Source organism: Vanellus vanellus (genome assembly GCF_965231255.1).
Source record: "Vanellus vanellus genome assembly, chromosome: 1".
Lineage (NCBI taxonomy): Eukaryota > Metazoa > Chordata > Aves > Charadriiformes > Charadriidae > Vanellus > Vanellus vanellus.
The window spans coordinates 21,512,356-21,534,514 of record NC_138905.1 but is presented as its reverse complement, the minus strand read 5'-3'; positions in this window follow the sequence as shown (position 1 = coordinate 21,534,514).

The window sequence follows — 22,159 nt, the reverse complement described above, 5'->3', positions numbered from 1 at the left end:
GAGAGGCTCTGACTTACACTTATTGCTATAACACCCAAGGGCAGATAACTTGGTTATGTGCCCCGTTGGAGGGTCGGAAGCAGAAAAGTGTAGAGAGGTCCCACCTGTGGGGAGGAGCAGACAGGACAGGTGACCCAAAACTGACCAACGGGGTATTCCATCCCATCTGCTTCATACTCAGTAGAGAAGCTGAGGGATCAAAGGGTAAGCTTGCTTTTGCTCTCTTTCTTCAATGACCGGTATCTGAGGAGGACTCTGTCTGTTCATCTGCCTTTGATCCCGATCCTGAATCCAGATCCAGAATCCAGTTCCTGTCCATCACTGAGCCCAGTCGGAGACTTCCCCAGTGCCAGTCGGTAATGTGATTTTCATCCTGGGAGCTTGACACGGTTTTGTATATATTTCATTATTTTCTTTTTATTTTACTATTAATATTTCATTAAAGGAGTTTAGTTCCTTCTCAACTCATAAGTGTCTTTCTCTCCCACCTCTCCTTGAAGAGAGGGGTGGGGGAGAACATCTACCGTTTGCCTCAGTGGCCGGTCCGGCCCAAACCACAACATAGACCCATGCTTTCTTCTCAGCTCTCCAATACATATTCTGAGTGATCTTCAGCAAATCACTTCACATTCTAGTGCCCTATTTTCCCCCCACCACCTTGTGCCCGTCTTTCCTATCAGGTGAAATACTGTATCCTGTTCTGTGTGTGTGCTGGGACTGGCACAGGGTTTTCTGGGGCTCTGTCAGTAAAAGGTGTCAAATGGCATTTTCTTTGTTTCTTTACAGAAGTTTGGCATATTTTTCACAAGTGAGAATGCCACGATGCCTCCCAGTTGACTTTGCAATGGTTAAAGCTTTTAATAAGAACGCTCAAACCTCTAGTATAGCGCCAGCCCTGTAATGTCTGTGACCAGTGCACTGTTAAAAAATAAATAGGCTACTTCAGATTTCTTGAAAGGGACCAGAAAGATAACTTTAGTGGTACAAGTCTTCTGTATGATATCTTTGTGTCAGCTAAAGCCCAGTCAGCTCCAGCAGACGCTACCCCACAAACATTTCCCAGGCCCGACCTCTGTGGAGCCAGGGTAATTATCTCCACGTTCGCTCCCTTCTCGCCCTCCGCTGCCACTGCCAACAAGGGGGTCAGTTACTGCAAGCCGTTATGGTGGTTTCTGCAGCGCAGACACTTGTCTGCTAGAAACAAGCAGTACACTATTGACACGGAGGGAAATGCCAAATTGCCTCAAATTGCTGTACACAGCCACACCCTTGTGTAAGCACAGATTCATGTGCAGAGCCTCCTAGGTACGGCAGTGCTCGCTGCATGAAATACATTCGGTATTTAGTTCCTTCATGCTCAATAATGGCTTATTATGGATCAAACATTTCTCTTGCTTAGTAAGAAATAGACATTGAGAAATCATTGCTGCTGCTGCTGAAAAAAAAAAGGGGGGGATTTAATGTAATGTAAAAGTAGTATTTTTCACAAGTATATATAATTGTTGGTTAGAGAGCAGCTTCTGATTAATATTCTACTCCTGCTTTAGCTTTTCACCCAAGTTTTGGGGAGTGTCATTAACCTACTGTATAATTTGCTTCTTTGTTCATTCAGCTCAATCATTCAGTTTACTGTCTTGTGGAATTTAGTCATTTTAGTATAACATTTTCCTGAGAAATGTAATTTAAAAAAAAAAAAAAAAACTGACAAGGCACATGAAAATTTAGAAATGCACCAGAAATAAATAAAAGACAAGCCTTATCCCTATTGTCAACTAATCAGTCCTACAGAGTAATCCACTGTTCTTACTACACTTCCAAATGGGGTAGGAACAGATGAGATAAATGAAACAATGAAACTGTGAAACAATGGCAGAAACAGATTCTTCCAAAGACATGAATATAGATAGAGAACAGTGTAATGGAGTTGATTCATTTATAATGAGTTTAGTTCTGCCTTTCTGATTCCACTGGAAACTAATACTTAAATTTTGGAACTACCATTGTTAAATAATGCATCCTTATCTTTTATTTTTGTATGTGCATTTAGAGGAGAAGACTATGGAAGAGAAGACTATGAACGCACTCTTCTCTATTTCCACACTGAAATTGCAATATAAGCATGAGCATAATCATTCCCATGTATTCCAAATCACAGAACCACAGAACAGTTGAGGTTGGAAGGGCCGTCTGGAGGTCCTCTAGTCCAACCCCCCTGCTAAAGTAGGGCCACCTAGAGCCATGAAGCATAGAAAGGTGGGATGTGAGATAGGCCAATTCACTACACCAGAAGGTGTCTCAAGTTTAGTTCTGTATTACGACTGTATGACTTCAGGTAATACCCCTGTATTATGAGGAGTAATGTTTTCAAACTGGAAGAGAGCAGATTTAGAATAGATATTAGGAAGAAAGTTTTCACTCTGAGGGTGGTAAGGCACTGGAAAAAGTTGCCCAGGGAAGTTGTGGATACCCCATCCCTGGAACCGTACAAGGCCAGGCTGGATGGGGCTTTGAGCAACCTGGTCTAGTGGGAGGCATCTCCCTTCTGAGGAAAGGCTGAGAGAGCTGGGACTCTTTAGCCTGGAGAAGGCTGAGGGGAGACCTTATTATGGCGTACAAGTATCTAAAGGGTGGGTTGAAGGAGGATGGAGCCAGGCTCTTTTCAATGGTTCCCAGTAACAGGACAAGGGGTAATGGGCACAAGTTAGAACACAGGAAGTTCCGTTCAAATACACGGAAAAACTTCTTTACGGTTCAGGTGACAGAGCACTGGCACAGGCTGCCCAGGGAGGTTGTGGAGTCCCCTTCTCTGGAGATTTTCAAGACCCGCCTGGATGCAGTCCTGAGTAATGTGCTCTGGGCAATCCTGCTCTGGCAGGGGAGTTGGACTAGATGATCTCTAGAGGTCCCTTCCAACTCTGAAAGTCCATGAGTCTGTGATTCCGTGAGGTGTCCCTGCCCATGGCAGGGGGGTTGGAACTAGATGATCTTTAATGTCCTTTCCAACCCAAACCATTCTATGATTCTATGATTCTATTTTAATATCTAGACTCTAGATCATTTTCATGACATCTATCCTGTTTTTATCAGGTATATTCTTTTGATTGGGTTTAGAACATGTGGAAAATTAAAGGGGAAACTTCTTTCCTGCAGTTATATGCTGCTCATACCGCTTCTATGTATTGTCAAACTAAGTGATGCTGTGCGATCATGCTGTGCAGACAAGACAGCCAATGAAAGCCCCAGAAGGACTTCCACATTTTCAGACATGTGGGATTTGCAAACACTGACATGCAGGGAGTATATCACACTTTAGGACACCTGTGGGACAAGCCAGCCCACGGGACTAGTTCAAGTACAGTGCAGACTTCGACCTTGAGCCCGAGCTACATTTAAAGTACAACCATTTATGTGCATCAAAAGCATACTAGTCCTGAGAGTGCTTCATTCCCCCATGAAGCATATTTAAGGTCAATGTTTTTCATTAACATAAATTCACTCAGGGGCATGGAAATTCTTTGGCCAGCAATATCTGATATGACGTGAACTTCCTTTTGACATAGCTGTTCTGATCTCTGCCTTCCCTCATCTCCCAGTTCTCCTTACATCAGGACTGATTTTGCCCTTTTGTTTCCATTTGTTAGGCACTGGAACTTGCATGAGCAGATTTTCTCATAATGCTGTTCAATACAGAAGAACAAAAAATCTGGCCTCGTCATACAGCAGAGGGAATAAAACAGTCAGATTTGGCTTAATGATTTAAAGGAACTGTTTTCAAACCCACTGACAGCAATTAGTACCTTTCCATTAAATTCAGTAGGCCCTGGATTAGGCATTGGGTGTTTCAGATTACTCAGATTAGTGTGGTCTTTATGTTATTTAAATATATTGAGAAACTCTTAAGAACCCGCTAGTCTTTAGCTTTGTTTATTCCTAGCTAAATACTGTACACACCAAGAGACAGCTCGATGCCTTCTCATGCTAGATTAATCTGAACACTAGTCTTCTCTGAGTTAGACCAGGTGTTTCATGTAAAGTGAATCATTATCAGCATGCACTGTCAAACGTGCTTCCAATTTTCCTTTTAAATAGAGTGCAAGTCCACATATTGAAAGACTACAAAACTCTATCAGATTTATCCATAAGGTCACGTACCCTTCATGTTACAGCCTTCCTATAATAAATAAACTTGCACCTAAGAGTGGGCATTCATTTTTATAGTTGTCTGTATGTAATTTCAGACTGCTGATACGGCGCTGCCTGCCAGTATTCCTACTGCAGACACAGAGTCAGCACAAAGTCTAATAGCATCAGCAGTCGATGATATCTGTAGGTATGTGTAAAACGGGGTGGGAGAGAAACATCTTAGTTAGGTTTGTGTTTTGTGGGGTTTTTTTAGCCTAATAGTTGTTGTCAGGTCCCTTGCCATTTCTGAGCTACTTAAGGCACTTTCTTTACCTCTTTTTCCATTAGATTTTAAATTGATAAAATATCAATGATAGAATTATAGAATGGTTTATGTTGGAAGGGACCTTAAAGATCATCTAGTTCCAACCCCCTGCCATGGGCAGGGACACCTCCCACTAGAAAAGGTTGCTCAAAGCCCCATCCAACCTGGCCCTGAACAACTCCAGGGATGGGGCATCCACAACTTCCCTGAGCAACTTGTTCCAGCCTGTCTTCACAGGAGAGGTGCTCCAGCCCTCTGATCATTTTCGTGGCCCTCCTCTGGACCCCCTCCAACAGGTCTATGTCCTTCTTATGTTGAGGGCTGCAGAGCTGGACACAATATTCCAGGTGGGGTCTCACAAGAGCAGAGTAGAGGGGCAGAATCACCTCCTTTGACCTGCTGGCCACGCTTCTTTTGTTGCAGCCCAGGATGCAGTTGGCCTTCTGGGCTGTGAGCACACATTGCCGGCTCACATTGAGTTTCTCATCCACCAACACCCCCAAGTCCTTCTCCTCAGGGCTGTTCTCAATCCATTCTCCACCCAGCCTGTATTTGTGCATGGAATTGCCCCAGCCCACGTGCAGGACCTTGCACTTGGCCTTGTTGAACTTTATGAGGTTTGCACAGGCCCACCTCTCAAGCCTGTCCAGGTCCCTCTGGATGGCATCCCTTCCCTACAGCGTGTTGACTGATCCACACAGCTTGGTGTCATCAGCAAACTTGCTGAGGGTATACTCAATCCCAACATCCATGTCACCAACAAAGATGTTAAACAGCATTGGTCCCAGTACCGACCCGTGAGGAACACCACTTGTCACTGCTCACCACTTGGACATGGAGCCCTTGGCCAGTAACTCTTTGAGTGCAACTGTTCAGCCAGTTCGTTATCCACTGAATGGTCCATCGGTCAAATCCATGTCTCTCTCTTCAGGCTCCTCAGCTGGTCTTAAACCTGGTCTTCTCCTACAGTGGGCTCAGTCATACTAAATCAATAAAGAAGCAATCCCTTTACATACAGAGATTTTCTGAGTTTTGAAGGACTTTTAACATATTTTCATTTAGGAAAAAGTTTTGCATTTGTTTTTTTTTTTTTTGTGTATATATATTGAGCTTTGTTTGCTCATCTCTAGAATAACACTTGAGAATTTTAGTACGTCTGTTTTTCATATGTGTCATAGTTCATTGTGAATGATTCAACTCAGTTATGCAAGGGATGAGTTTAATTCCATGCAAAGGGCACTGAGATTCCTCAGCATATATTCTCAGTGCTTAGAGATATACAGAAAAAATTTACAGTGCTAGTTTAATAGCCATTTAAAAAAAAAAATACCTAAAATTCTCATCAATTTCAATAAATATTTCATAGATTCAATATTTGATCTGCTCTAAATGATCACAGGAATGTTGAAAATATAGACATAAATACTTCTAAAATTGGGTATTATACTAAAATAAAGATAAATTTATAACAAGTAAAATAAAATGTTTCCTTTTAGCAATATAAAACACATTGATAATATATTTAAAAGAACCCAAACTTTAAGAAGAGTTTCTATTAATCTACATAGAGGAAAAAACATATTTTTTTATGCCATCTTAAACAAAACAGCAATTGCATTGTTTACTGCAAAACCAAAGAGGACAAAACATGTAATCCAGCCTAGTTTATGGTTGGTAGCAAACATTGGCTCAACAGCTCCATTCTCTTAATGGAAGGGAGCAAACCACCCTCTCTGAAATTATAAAATGCTGAGAATAGCAGACGACACCAACATAGGAAGAATAAATTAAACATAAGTGATCCTTACACTCACCAAGTATGCGAATGATAACCATAAAAGAGAGGTAGAATTTTTCAGAACATTAAGAGACAGAAGGTACCACCCTTCAAAATCCATGCCTGAGAGGAAGCAGGAGAAAGGGGAGGATAAAATTGTGGAATGTAGTAAACTACCACCAAATCAGGAAAAAGTCATAAATACCAAAATTGTACGGGGCTAAAACTCTAAATAATACCAATGTACAACAGAGATATGATCAGTTGCTTTGTTGGGTTTTTTTGTATCAGTGTCTGGCATTACACTTGCTGCTCCTTTGGCTGCTCTCGCAGCAGCCTGTTATGTTTTCCTCATCTCATTTGCTCATAAACAACCACATAATAATTACTTTAATACTCACTACATGCCAGTCACTGTTACTATATATGTCACAAGTTAACCAGAAAGGTTGTGAGCCTCCATCCCTGCAAATATTCAGAAGCTGCCTGGACGTGGACCTGGGCAACTGACTCTAAGTGACCCTACTCCAGCAAGGGGTTTGGACAAGATGACCTTCAGAGGTCCCTGCCAACCTCAACCATTCTGTGTGTTAGCTCAGAAGTTTGCATGGTAAAAGCAAAACTCTATAACACCACAATTAAAGGAAATGAAGCTTTCTTATATGCTATGAAGTGTACAGTTTCAGGTTTCAGACTTCAGATGATTTTACTAATCGTTTTAATTTTTCATTGCCCTCTCAATGACAGAATATATATCTACAAGCTCATAATATTTCTTCTTACATCTTTAAGTTAGTATAATGCTCAAGAAGATGCAGCAGTGACAGTTCAAAGAAATCAAACCATCTTTCCATATAAGGGTACATTGGAAACAGCAATGTGAGCTGGGCAACTAAGATGATTAAGGGCTTGGAGCATCTGCCTTATGAGGAAAGGCTGAGAGAGCTGGGACTCTTTAGCCTGGAGAAGGGAAGGCTGAGGGGAGACCTTATTATGGCGTACAAGTATCTAAAGGGTGGGTTGAAGGAGGATGGAGCCAGGCTCTTTTCAATGGTTCCAAGTGACAGGATGAGGGGCAATGGGCACAAGTTAGAACATAGGAAGTTCCGTTCAAATACACGGAAAAACTTGTTTACGGTGAGGGTGACAGAGCAGTGGCACAGGCTGCCCAGGGAGGTTGTGGAGTCCCCTTCTCTGGAGATTTTCAAGACGCGCCTGGATGCAGTCCTGAGTAAAGTGCTCTAGGCAATCCTGCTCTGGCAGGGGAGTTGGACTAGATGATCTCTAGAGGTCCCTTCCAACTCTGAAAATTCTGTGGTTCTGTGATTCTGTGAGCTACTTAAGACAGAATCATTAATTTTCAGAGCCAGTTTGACTCAGGTTCTAAAAAGCAGAGCTTCTCCTGGGACCATGGAAGAAATCATGTTAAAACTCTTACTTCTACTGAGGAAAAGATTTTGGGCTAAAAAAGATGATATTTAGGAAAGATTCTTTTTCTGGGGAGAGGGTTAGTTTTATTTTGACTCACCTGAAACACATCTTACTTCTCAAATGTTATTACAATAAAATTCTGGTCACATACAAGCTCTTTTCTGAAAGAAACCACCTGGAATCACCAACTCATATCAGAATTGAAGAACTCTTCAGTGGCAGCATGTCGAATACTTCCCTCACAGTCTAGAAATAAAAGTCACTGTGGTCCTTTATTGACATAGTGAACGATCTGGTATCCCTGTCCTGTAGGTTGCGGTTTGAATTGCACGGTCTGAAAGTAAATAGACACCAAAGTTAATCCAGTGTTTTCTTTACCTTGTATTTCACAGTAATATCTGAACAATGTGTTCTTCTGTTTGTTAGTCAACATGTTCTTCTGCCGTTAAAATCAATATAAGCTGTAATTAATTTCAGTTGTGTAGTGCATTTCTTGCTGACGCTATTTGCTATGGTGGATTTTTAATGATTTCTCTGAATATTTTACTCCTTTTTAACCCACCTCCATCTGATTTTTCTGGCTGGCTTGATAAAAATCTCAGCACAAACTATATTTCTGGGAACCACAGTTAACTTTGAATGCTGAGATTTCCCCCTTCATATTTAGGAATTACGACACAAAGCAGAAAGACAAACATCATAACAAATCACAGAAGCTGCAAGCAAAGTAGGCGGCATTTGCCACATGCACGAGGGCTCTCCATTGAGAATCCACGCACATAGGTCAGGAGCGATCTGAGCGGTTTGTTAGATACACCAGATAATACAGAACAGCTCAGACATGACGATGAAAGAACAGAAAAACATGAATAATGTTTTGAAACTTTTCGTCTAGCGTTTCTGCAATTCTTCTTCCAAAGAATATTCTGAGAAAGTATTGCTCAAAACGGTGACTGTTGTGATGCAGGCAGTACTATAAATTTCCTCTTGCCACCTTGCAATAAACTTCTGCCCTTATGTATCTGCCTTTCGGTGAGCACGCTCCTCTGAGAAAAGAGTGAGCAAAGTAGCCAAAGTTCTTTGGCATTCCTGAACTGTGGAAAAAAGTACTAAAGGCAAAGAAGAAATGAACAGATGAATCTAATCAAAACCAGTAACTGTTCCAGAGGTGAAGCACAACCACCAGCTGTGGAGTATGTGAGAGAGAGATATATATGTGAAGTTTTAAAGAGACCTGGTAAAGAGACTTTCTGGATATACATGTCATGGGGATGCATGATCCATACCTGATTTTGTTCTATCATCCTTCCTGATTCAAAAGCAATGAAAGAGCAGTCAAAGAAGGACTCTGTCACAAGAATTCTCCTGTTGACCCCCTTATTTTTTTGTTCCCACAGCATTTTTCCTCAGAATAGGGCTTGCTTCTTTGTGGGAATAAACTCTTTTTCCTCAAACTGCAGCTCTGGGTCTATGCAATCTTTTCACAATACCATTCTGTCAAGACTTCTCCAGTGCCAAACTGTCAAGAAACGGGAAACAAACAAAAAACAACCAGCTATGCTGAGACATATATTAACTTTTCTGCCCCAAACACGGATGGCAGGATAAGAAATTATATATATCTTCCATAATAAATTATATACACCTCAATTATATGCCTGCATAACGGATCATCAGCCTACAGAAAAGAGTCAGAATGCTCTCCTGGAGACATCTACAGAGACTAAGAATGGGAAGAAAGAGGTTTTCTAGAGGCTGTTGAGTTCCGTTTTGCACATGAAAGGGGGGAAGATTCACATGCAGATCTGGGACACTTATGCCATCTGAGTGGCACTTAATTTCCTGTTAAGAAAATCTTTTCAGATTTAGCTTTTTAAAGCATTTCTCAAGCCAGTTTGAATCAAGAGAAAAACCCAAGGTGGTATAGAAAACACTCCCACCAATTCAGCAATACCGGCAGAGTGATCAAATGGGAACTTCTGTGGCCTAAGTTTTGCATTGTATTGTATTGCATTATATTGTATTGTATTGTATAGCGTTGCATTGTATTGCATGGTACTGCATTGTATTGTATTGTACGGTACCATAACATATTGCATCATATCGCATCACATTGCATTGCATTGCACTGCATTGTATTGCATTGCGTTCAATTGTATTCCATTGTATTCTATTTACTTTGCTTATTAAGAACAACCAAGCCTGAAAGCTGTGGGAACTTTTTCCAGAATTCTCCACAGGCTTCTGTGGAATTCTGGACACACATAATAAGAACAGATCTCTCAATAATGACTAGCTGTCACATTAAACCCATTGACTTTACCTCATATCTGTTACCCTTCTTGTCTATAATTAATAAGCAATTGAAGAATGAAGCCCATGGATGATTATTATTATTATTATTATTATTATTATTGCTTTTTGCTTAAGGTCTGATCCTTCAAGCACCGAAATCCATGGAAAACTCTTCCTGATTAGTCGGTGGTGGATTTACACAAGCACTGCATTAGCAGAAAGGGCTTTGATTCATTTCAGTAATTAGTTCCACTTAGACAGAAGATTTCTAATTCCTGCAATCATCTTTTTGCAAAGACAAGGTGCCTTCGTATTGCTAAGGCAGAGCAAATATCACCACAGGGTGACAAAAAAATCCCATAACCCAAGAAAATATCGCAGCAGTCATTCTACAAAGCAATAATTATGTAAAGTTCAGGGAGCTAGTGATGTACACTGTCTAAATCATTGCCAGAGTACAGAAAATGATATTTATACTCAGGTTGTATTTTAAATACAGAAGGATCTGTTTATAATCACGTCATAGACAGTCTCCTATTCAAGGCTGTTCATTAGTTCCAGCCGTGCATATGGGCAGCCAGCTTGGAAAAAATAATTGTTATCTACAGATTATTTCAAACGTGTGTTTAAGCAAAGACTGTTTATACCAAATATACAGGGTCTGGAGGCAAACTTCAACTTGTGGTGAAAGCCTTAGGCCCACAAGTAGCTTCCCCATGAACATGTACAGGCTGATTATTGTGTGCATTTGGAGATGATGGAACACGGTAGGTTGCTGTGCTGCTCCTGAATGGAGCTTCTGATAGGAGCTCTCACAGATCACCATGTCAACAGATTATCCTCTTGCTTATCCAAAGTTCAATTTTTTTCATTTTTTGTCCTCTGCAATACAGTAACTAAGGCTAACTAATCTAATTTCGCTATCTATACAAGCAAAGTAAATATACAGAAACCTTTCTCTGGCACTGAAGGCAACTGGCTGACCATGGCCAAGAGACCAGCACCCTCTCGTAGCCCCCGCAAGAAGACGGCTTCATACAAACCACCTGCTGTGAACAGTCTGACTGGCCCATGCAAATTTCTGCCCTGTGCCCAGGAATTGCTTAGGAAAATGCTATTTACCTCAAGCCAAATCCGTGCTGGGGACTGTACTAGCAATTCAGTGATGTAGAAAATTTGAGTTCTAGGGCCTGGGAAAATTCCCTCAGACTGTTTAATTTACAAGTGTGACTGTAGCCTCAGGTGTAGGGGCTTCCTTTCAGCCTTTTGCCCCAGTGGAAGAGCCAGGTAAAATCCTTGATGTTGTGTGCTTTAAGAAAATATTGAGCTGTACAACACTTAAATTTAAATATCTGCTACAGCATCTAATGTCAAGAAATGAAGGAATGAAATTATCTTGACTACACTACCCAAACATAGCTGTTCATAAAGTTAGTTTAAAGTGACTGGCATTTTTCTCCAGGCTTCTGGATCACTTTTCAGAGGCACTTACTTACCTCCATTACGTCTACAAGGAGAAAGAGTTTGGCATCCCTGCACAGCATGCTGCCTGAACTGCCTGTTGCTGCCTTAAATAGGAACACCACAGCACCAAGGCGCTTTGCCTAGGGACTGTGAATGTTGACCAGAGTCAGCGATGCTACATAAACCGTGATTTGGAAGACTCGTGGTCCAGCACACCACTCCCCGGCACTTAGCGTAATGTGCGAGCCCAGCACTGGGAATCTCTGCCCTTCTGAGAGGTACAGCAGGGATTCTTCCCAGGGCTGCCTCCGGACTGGACTGTTCAGGGTCATTTTTTGAGAGTTCATCACAGCACACATCCTTCCTGCAACTTGTTACTCAAAGGAAGAGTTTAGCTTTCAGTAACTGATAATGGTGTAAACACAATGAGTCACACACGGAGCCAAAATAAATGTCACTCATAGTCCTTGCTCAGAGTTACATTCCCTGCAAACTATCTCTTGCTGTCAAATGACAAAGCTATGTTAAATGTGTTGCACCTGATAATGCAAGCTTTCAAACAGTTTTCTAACTAATTTTGACTGTAAATGACTACAGAAAATAAACTTTGAAATACTCACATTTTTTGCAGTCCAGAGTAGTGCCTAATTATATTCCAAGGAAGTAGTAAACTCTTCTATCACTGATGAATGGTTGGCAACATCGTTTATTTTAATGGATATATATTACTTTGAACTAAGTCTTTGCCATCTGTTCTGCACCATAATTAGGAATGTAAAAAGAACATATTTCACAATTACATCACTAAAACGTATAATGTAAGTGACTTAAATGCATATGTATGTTCTCTGAACAATGTAGCATGCATCTGTGATGTTTTTCTCGTGTTTCAGAAATAAATCAGGATGGACGGAAGCTACTTATTCATTACACAGTAATTTCTTGACTGTCAACTTTGTTCACAAAATCTAGGACGTTATAGCAGGAAGATTCTACTCTACAGGCACTTTAAGCAAAGAAAAAGTATATGTGTATAAAAGGGGAATACATCCAATAGAATAATTTTCATTTGTGTCTTTAAAAAATAAACTTATCAAAATATAACTACATTTCTGTAACCATATGTTTCCTGCTGTTTAATGGACAGCTCTGAGATTTTACTCTAATCTCTTGGGATTTATCTGAATGAAGAAACTGAACTAATGACTTATGTAGCATTGGCAATATATTATACCTTAATGCAAATAACAAATCCTGGGAAAAATAACATGTTTGACTTACTAGCACACTTATATTTCTTACAGTATTTACATACCCCTCTGCCCATAAGAAAAAAAAAAAGGAAAAAAGAAAGAAAGAAGGAAAAAAAAATAAAGAAAAAGGAAGGAAGGAAGGAAGGAAGGAAGGAAGGAAGGAAGGAAGGAAGGAAGGAAGGAAGGAAGGAAGGAAGGAAGGAAGGAAGGAAGGAAGGAAGGAAGGAAGGAAGGAAGGAAAAAGTAATTTTTATTTTTTTTAAATTTTTACTATGTCTTTATGTATTGTGATCTGATTCTTTTTTTTGCTCACATGGTATTTATGTTGTGACATCATCGGTGGAGTTACTCTTCATCCTCAGCACAAGGATAATCAAACATGGATTCTGTATTCAGCAAAAGTGTCATCAATTGAATGGTATCAGGGAAGTCTTTATCCTCAGTTGGAGATAACTTGGTAGGAGTTTGGAAACTGTTTAACAGTTAATTTGTTACAAGTTTTCAGGGGCAAGGCATAAAAAAAGACAATAGTAATTAGGTTGAAACCCTATAGAGATGTATGGGTGTTTCTGCGAAAGTTATGGAAATAATTTTTGAATTATATTCCAACTTCTTAGTGTCATCTTGTCCTGAGCCTTGTGAAGCCAAGCTGAAATCCCTTCTTCTTCTCACAAATCCTAAATGAAGGAAATGCTGTCATATATAAAGTACCTTCCCAGTCCCACCATCCTCATGCTTCCAAAAGTACTTCCATAGAAGGATACCATGTGCTCCAACATGGAGAAACATATTTCAGGTAACAAGTTTCTACCTAACTGAGACAGAACAGCATATGGGAACAGCGAAGTACATCACATGAGAACTAGTAATGGCACCATGGCCATTACATGAGTCTTTCACACCAAGGGAAAACAGTGGGATGAGTCATGCTTTCCACTTCTGCATGCTGTGTGTTATCTGTATATTGGAAAGTACCTTGTTCAGATTGTACCAGAGATTTTGGATAATTCCAGGAGGGATTCTGTCTTATTGTCTCAGCTTGCACGCCATTAGTGGAAAGGTTTGTACCGCAAAAGAGACTCCATGCGAGCATAACCCCGGCTTTGGGGATCACGAGGCTCAAGATCATATCACAGACTGAAGAGGACAGATTGCTACCTCTTCCCTCTGCTCTGCTTCTGAATCAACCAAGATCCCTGTGTGGCGAACCAATAACTCTGCGAGAATGTATTGTAAAGAGTTGTTCTAAGGTAGTCAAATAAAACCAAATCAAATCAAGCCATATATGAAGCAATAAATATCTGAGAAAAAAAAAAAAAAACACCTTAATCTTGACTAGACAATGGGAAAAAAGGGGAAAAACACAAAACAACCCACAATCCAGATTTCCTAGTCAGTAATACACTTATCATTTGAAAGCCGGAAACATCTGCTGCTGCTCTAAGTGGCATATTGGATATGTTGATCATTTCTGACTTCAGCAATCATTGTCAGTGCACCCAAGAGTACTATCACCAAGCTCAGGGACATATGGATAGTTTGGCTATTTAAAATGGGACTTGAGGGGTAGAAGAATTTTCACAAGTGGTAGATACTACCCTGAAGGCCTCAGATAAATCTCTGGTAGGTCATTTTTTGTCTTTTTTAGATAGTGCATCTGCAATGCATACTATCGCTCCAGGTGTTGTGCTCTGACATTTTACAAACAGACCAACAGCCTCAGTACTACGTCCTTATGTTTTCCTCAGCCACTGATACACAAGCAAGTATCTATTAACAAACTGGCAAAGCTGAAAGAGTGATCTTTGAAAACAAACCAAACGAAGGGATGATGTCAGGCAGCATCACACACAGAATAGCTGTCTGGACGTCAGGAGATCGGGGCTGCTTTTTCAGTCTTTGCCATTGTCTTAAACCAGTTGATCTCAAGGAACTCGCTCACTCCTTACCTTTTGCCTCTATTTCTTTTTTTCAGAGGAGAGAGTGAAATTCATCTCATTTGGCAAAAGGCACAGCTGAAAAATGGAAGGGCCCTTTCTTCATGCCATGTGTTAAGACTCATTCTGCTATTAGAAATGAAAGCCCATAAGGTGCCCCCACGGGGTAAAGGCTATTATGTGTACCAGCCCAGCGATGTTTTCAGGGCCACTTGGTGTGTGATTTCCTATACCCTTTAGTCTCCTAGGATTAAGTTCTTCCTTTTCTCTGCTGTGAAGACCAAACTCTAAGTCCCTACATTTGGCAGCTTTAAGACCCAGGATGATTTCCCTCTGGGGCATTACGCAAGTATTCGCCAGCAACTTTAAAATACTAACTGTGGGTTCCCCAAAAGTCAAAAACAGTGATTTTCACCTTTATGAAAGTGTTGGTGACAAACTAACAGTATTTACAGCAGAGGAAGCAGCTCATCTTGCTCATCTTGCTCACAACAATCACGGATGGATTTGGGCAGGGGGGACTGTCAGCTCTTCACTGACACTCAGTTGTCTCTGAAATCACACAACCTCCACTTCCATTTTTTTAGAACTTTTGAGGTTTTAGGCCTGCTGAACTATTAGACTTGGCCATAGGAAGAGTAATCTACTCTTCACAGAGTCAGATGAGAGCATCTTTTGTTCCACTCATTTTTCTTGAAACCATGAAAGATGTAGATCAGAGGCTCTATTATTTGCATTGCTCTGGCCTATTTTTAATAGCTTTTGGTGTTGTAGCTACAGGATCTGTACACCAGGTAGGCCCTACTGACTGCTGTAGGTGTGTTACATTGACATAGCAATAACAGCAATTGGGTGTTTCAATGGTTAATGTGTGCTGCTCACAAGGGTTTTAATACCTACTGCAGCTTATCTCTTTAGCGTTAGACTGAAAAAATTGTTCTGCTTTGCTTTGGAGCTATATTCCATTTTGCAAGACGGTGTTTCTGCTTCTTGCTGAGACATTTCCTACAGAGCACTGTCAAAGGACATAATTTTTAAGCAGAATAAATATGCAGTAATTTATCAATTCATAGAAATGTTGTTGCTAAGAGATTATTGTAAATCACATGCACCTCATGCACATCTCAGCAGGGGACCCTGACAAGGTTCCAGGGCTGTTGCTGAAATACAGCACTCTAATTAAGAAAATGCTCAAGCTCTGAATATACCAGAGGTGATTTTGTTTGCTTTAAGCGATCCTCTTACATTACAAGAAAAATGTTGATTAAATGGGAAACATTTAACTTCAGGGTTAAGAAAAAAATTCTACCTCACTTGTTCAGAATGCTGGTCACAGTGAGCCTGAAGAAAAACCTCTTGGAGGTGGTGGTAACACCAGTGAGCTCCAGATCACCCTTTCTGTTGTCAGTCAATGTTTAGTCTTGGAGACTGGTAAGAGAATACAGCAGTTGAAACCCTTACATGCAAGTAGTTAGACTTGTCAATACAGCCCTTTAAAACCTTTTTCCCACCTAACTTTAAAAAGTTAGTCTAATGATACTCAATTATTCTAACTCCAAAAAACATATTAAAACTCTGCTGGAAAACACAGGCATAGAGCATAAATTATCAAACAGAATTCTTTGGTATGTGTTTCAAAGAGGACGCCTAAACAAACTAACACAGGTTCCTTCTGACCTACTAAGTCCACACATTTTCATTTTTACGCACAGACACACACACATACCATCCCATCTATCTGTTGCAGAATCACACATTAGTGCTGTAATTCACATCATCTCGTTTTGAGTCCCTCTCTAATACTACCTCCCCACCTATTCTGCTGTGCCTGAAGCTGAACTGTTGGGTGGAGAACAGATGAACAGGAGGAGCTGTAATACAGCATATATCACAATAAAAAGTAAGAGAAATGACGAGTCAGGCTGCAGTTGTATCTTCTGTGGTTCCAAATGAACACATTTGACAGGTCAAGAGCTAAAAGAAACTGCTGATTTACTTCTTTAGTGAATTCCATGGGTAAATTCTGCTAAATCCAGATGGCTCTGACCCCGGTGAAGGCTGTGGCAACCATAAATGTACAGGAATTGAAGTTCTGTCTCTACATGACTTCCTTCATGCCTGATACCCATGAAACAAGAGTGCCATTCAACACGCAGCACCAGGGATTTCTGGCAGAAGGAGCTGGTTTGTGAAAGCTTGCAATATCACTTTCTCCCTCACCCAGTGAGCCGTATGCCCCACCAGTGCTAACACGGAACTACACTGTAGAGGTTGGAAGTAGTAATTTACATTTTATAGATAAGAAATACTCACTGAAGGTGACAAAGCTTTGAAGAAATGATTGGTACCAATAGACAGCCTGGGACAGACTTAGTGAACAATTCCATGTGCCCACTTTCCATTCTGACAAACCATAATTTTGTGCAGATTTTAAGCTCAAATTGCTAATTAAAACATTGATTGTTAAACTGATTTACAGGATCTGTTATCAAAGTTGGTTATGATTCCACAGTCATTCATGAGAAAGTAACCAGGTCATACATTGATGGATGTGCAGTTAATTTGCTCTTTCTGTGTATCTTGACCTATGTGAAACCTCTGTAATTTTTAGAGATGTATGTGAAAGCATCATTTAGGCCAGCCTGCTTGATTGCGTCTGTGCTACTGCATGTCAATAGGCTATTTTCCTGTCATCTTCTCTCCTCTGAGTTCCTATCAAATGTGTCACACAAATTGATGAGCATACATGAGATCACAATAAGATGAACTGATTTTCAGAGGACTAGTGTTTAGTAGTTCCACAAATCTTTCAGCATGATAGAAGCTGTCCTTTGCCAAATTATGATACTCAGAATTACTGATACCCAGAATCACCTGAAAATTTAAGTCTAATAATTGAAAGAAGTGAATGCTACTTTTTTTGTATAGCTGAAAATCAACAGTACCGGGCGAAAAAAAAAAAAAATCTCATACATCACCAATCCTGCACTTGTGTTATCCTGCTTAACCTATTACTTATGTGGCCAACACAGAAAAGTCCCAAGCCAGATAAATGTTATGTTTTTAAAGCTGGTGTATCATTCCAGGATCATATCACATGAATATTAATAAAATCCATGTATCTTTTACAAAATTTCAGTTCTTTATTGTATTAACCCAAAAATGAAGTTAAAGGACAGTTAAATCTTGGCAGATGATTACCATGCCATACCCAGTTCTGCTGTGACTGGTCACTGCAGTCTGCTAGGGCTTTCAAGTGGGAGAATGAATCCTGGGAAAAATTAAGAGGGAGGAGGCACTGGAGCGCACTCTTGTCAAGCTTGCAGATGACACCGAGTTGAGCGAACAGTTTACATGCTGGAGGGCAAGACCTAGACCTGCTGAAGGAAAGAACCACGAGAAACCTTCTGATATTCAGCAAGGACAAATGCAAATTTCAGCCCATTACGAGGAGGAGCCCTTTGCAATGATACAGGCTGGGGACTGACCGGCTGGGAAGTAGCTCTGTGGAAGGGGGGCTCAGGACACAGCAAGCTGAGCATGAGCAAGCGGTGTGACCTGGGGGGGGGGGGGGGGGGGGGCAGAAAAAATTAAAAAAGAGAAAAGTAAATGCATCAGCAGTGTTCTGGGCTGTATTAACAGGAATGTAGCCAGTAAATTGAGGAAAGGGACTAATCCCCCTCTACTCAGCGCTCATCATACCACAGTGAGAGTACTGTGCTCTGGTTTGGTGTTTCCAGAACAAGACAGACATTGATAAACTGCAGTGAGTTCTGTGGGGGCACATGAAGATGTTTGGGAGCTGAAGTACTCCCTGTGAGGAGAGGCTGAGGAAGCTGGGCTTGTCCAGTCTGGAGAAGAGATGGCTTTGGGAGAAGCTCATAGCAGCCTGCCAGTACCCACAAGGTTACTGAGGAGCCAGAACCAGACTCCTCACAATGGCACATAGTGGGAGGACAAGAAGCAGTGAGCATCAGTTGAAACAAGAGAGGTTTCAACTATATATGAGAAGAAACTGTTTCCCCATGAAGATAGTCAGGCTTCCCAGAGATGCTGTACAGGCTCTGTCTGTCCTTGGAGGTTTTCAGGACACAGCTGGATAAAGCCCTGAATCGCCTGGTCTAACCTCAAGTCAACCCTGCCTCGAGCAGCAGGTTGAACTACAGAACTCCTGAGGCCACTTCCAACATGATTAAACTCACTTATTGAAAATGCTAATTCTGTTCTTGAGTCGTTGGATTAAATAAATATCTTGGGATTGTTTTGCCTTTGCCTTCCATACCACAAATTTAAGACGTGAGTTTCCTCAGATACCTATATGCATATCTTTGAAAGTCCCTCCTTGAGAATACTTTTTCCAGTAAATGTCAAGCATTGACACATTGATGAATTTAACATAGGTAGTAGGCTAATAAAATAATTAAAGAGTAGACTGAAATATTTTCTCTTTTTCATTCAAGGTCTTTAATAGACAATTTAAGTTAAATCTTGCTTTAATGATTTTAGGCATTGCTCTCCAAACTGACTGTCCTATCACCTTCTGAGAGATTACTGTCTTTGAAAAAGTCTTGGAAGAAGTAAATAAAAGCCACTGAATATATCTAGCTCCAATAAAAAGTCAAACTTCTTAAGTCTGTAATAACCATAGGTTTGACCAATGCCGTGGGATACTGTCTTTAAACAGGCAAACAGTCTTTTCTATCGATTTTTTGAATAGGACAATCTTTGGCAGAGAGGCAAGACAGACATCTGGGAAAAACAGTTTAAACCATTACAACAGGATTCAACAGAGTACATCTGGTTGATCCAAGAATGGTATGAACATAAAGAGAACAGCGTGTACACAATTGAGACACTGTTTAAAGCAGAGGGACAACCACGGTAGCTGTGGTTATCACATTTAAAGACAAACCTTCGGTATGCTCAGGAATAATTAAATAACACTTCACTAGTCATTAATTATCACATATAGCTAATAATAACATGTAGTGTGGGAAAGAAAAAAAAAACTAGACTGACTTTGTTATACAGCTTAGCTTACAGACTTAGCTAAGACATTGCTAGCCCAATCTCTGGCAAAAGGATTCTAGTGATCCTTCTAAGTGTGGTCATTGTATGGTGTCTGCTTTCAAAGTATATACATAACATCTTGTGGTATGAATATACCGTACATATGGAAACTATTTTGAATATACAGGACTTTTGTCAAGACCTCTGTTCACTATTTTGACTTATCTGAAAGCCTTAATGTGTTTTAGATCGAGCCACTTATTAACAACAGGGTGAATTAAGGACAGGCTATAGTCTCAAAGTGCCCTTGCACCTGCAGATTGAAGTCTGACTCTTAATCTTAACCAATAATATTTTGATAGGTTAAGAGCTTATCTCTGAGTGTGTGTGCATGTGTGCAGGTGTGTGATTTTCTGAACAAGTACACATATCTCCCTGCATAGTTAGAAGTGTCTTCTACTAGTCCAAATTCTGCCATTATTTTAAACTACAGCTTAGTTTCCAGTTATACCTAAACCCTTTACTTGTGCAAACCTATTTCAAATACTTTCACCACCATCCCATGTCTGTCCTTTACAACATAGATCCAAAAAATGCCATAGTAATGAGGTAACTTGAATGTTGAAAAAGAAATTTTAAATGCCAAAACATAAACAGGAATATTTTCAGAGTTAGAGGATAACATAGTGGGGGGATTTCAGTTTTATGTGCACTATCATTTATGTAATCATTACTACCCTTATAGTTGAACAACCACCAAAAATAGGTAACAAATTATTCCCACTACAGAAAAGACCTTAGTATCATTTTTTTTTTCTTTTTTTTCCATCAAATAATAGAAAATTTCCTCACTTACAGAATTCTAAGGACATTATCAGCAATTTCCAATATTTTCAGGTGCTTTTTATCATGAAGGAAAGTGTCATAAGCTATATATTGATACTTACTAATGGCTTTGACTAGAAGCAGAGAATGCAGGAGTGCTCTGTGTTCTATGGCGATCAAAATCTATTGTCAAAAGGCTATTCTCGGGTCACCAAGTGCAGTCTCTTGATATCTAACATTATATAACCTTTCTCTTAAAGTGAACAAGCTCATCTTAATAGTAGTTGTTTTTTCTGCTCCCCCAGAAGACTGCCCCAGAGCATCATTTCGTTCTTGAAAACTTTCAAGTTCACAGTCTAAACTGACTTATGACTAACTTTTACCTTGGGCTACCACCACCCTTTTTCCTTTCCCACCTACCGGTAATTAGTCCCTTGATATATTCATAAGAAACATTCCAGCCTCTCTTACATCGTCTTTGGCTAGCCTACATTTGACATGCTCTTTGCAGTTTTTCCTACAGTAGCTCTTCATTTCCTCACTTATCACAATAGGCTTTGTTTGAACCTCACCGAAGGAACACCTGTAGCATGAAGTCATTCCATGTTAGACATCGAGAGCAACAGAAAGGCTTTATAAATATTTCATTTGTGGGAAAAGTTTCAATCAGAGCTCACACTGCCATGAAAAACAAAGTCAATCAATTGCAATCACATGAAAAAACCCACTTCTTGATTTCTGGTACCCATAAAAGTACTTTCCGTGATGCAACTCAATTACTGCTCTTGATTGGGAAGAATCAGCATAAAGCAGAGGGCAGTATTTACACTAGATTTCATGCTCTTGCTCTCTTTTTCCTAAAAAACATTCTTTAAAAATTTCTATTGCAGGATGACACTCATTGACTTCTGAGACTAAGCAAACCTTTAACATTAATCTGGACTATAAAAAAACACTATGAACACCTTTACAAGCAAAAATATTGCTAACGCAAAGGAATGTTTTCTTTCAAAGACATTGATGAAGAATACACAATCTCCTTTTCCGTTCAGTTTTCCTGGAGTGGGACTCTTTTTGCCTCGTTCTATCTGCATAAAGGTTAAGATTCTGGTCTAAAGTAGTTAGGTAACCAGACTGCTCCTACAGTCAGTGCAGAGATACTCATCTTAACAGGGCACTTCAGTAGGTGTATAAAATATGTGCCCTAGGCTTTCCCTAGACTTAATGCAAAAAAGACAGACACATTCAAAGCTCTACCACAGATGAGATGAATTTCATCTTCCTTCTTCCACCTCCTTCTATGATGTATAGGTAACTGGACTGGATCATGATCTGAACAGCAGAGTACATTAGCAGTTGTTCCAAAATAGTAACCAGAGAAGCACGAGTGTAACTCCAGCACAATTCAGATCATCATTTGGCCCCTGGTGTTGAGCAACTCCCATACTTTCAAAATGAAACAGTTTGCAAACCACCGAAACTGCAAGCCAAAACTTGCTAGGTTGGCTTGTCATCAGAAGAGCTGTTGTGGGAAAGTGCTTAGGGAATATAAATCTGCCAATCTATCTTTTTACTTGTAGTAAATCACATCTCTGTCGGTGGCCCTAATGTTAAATTTGTTGCAGTAATGCAAATGAAAAGGATATTCTTGCATAAAGAACTGAATTCAACTAAAGAGCCTCATTTTTTCTCAAGCTATATAGAGAAAGACTCATGTTTC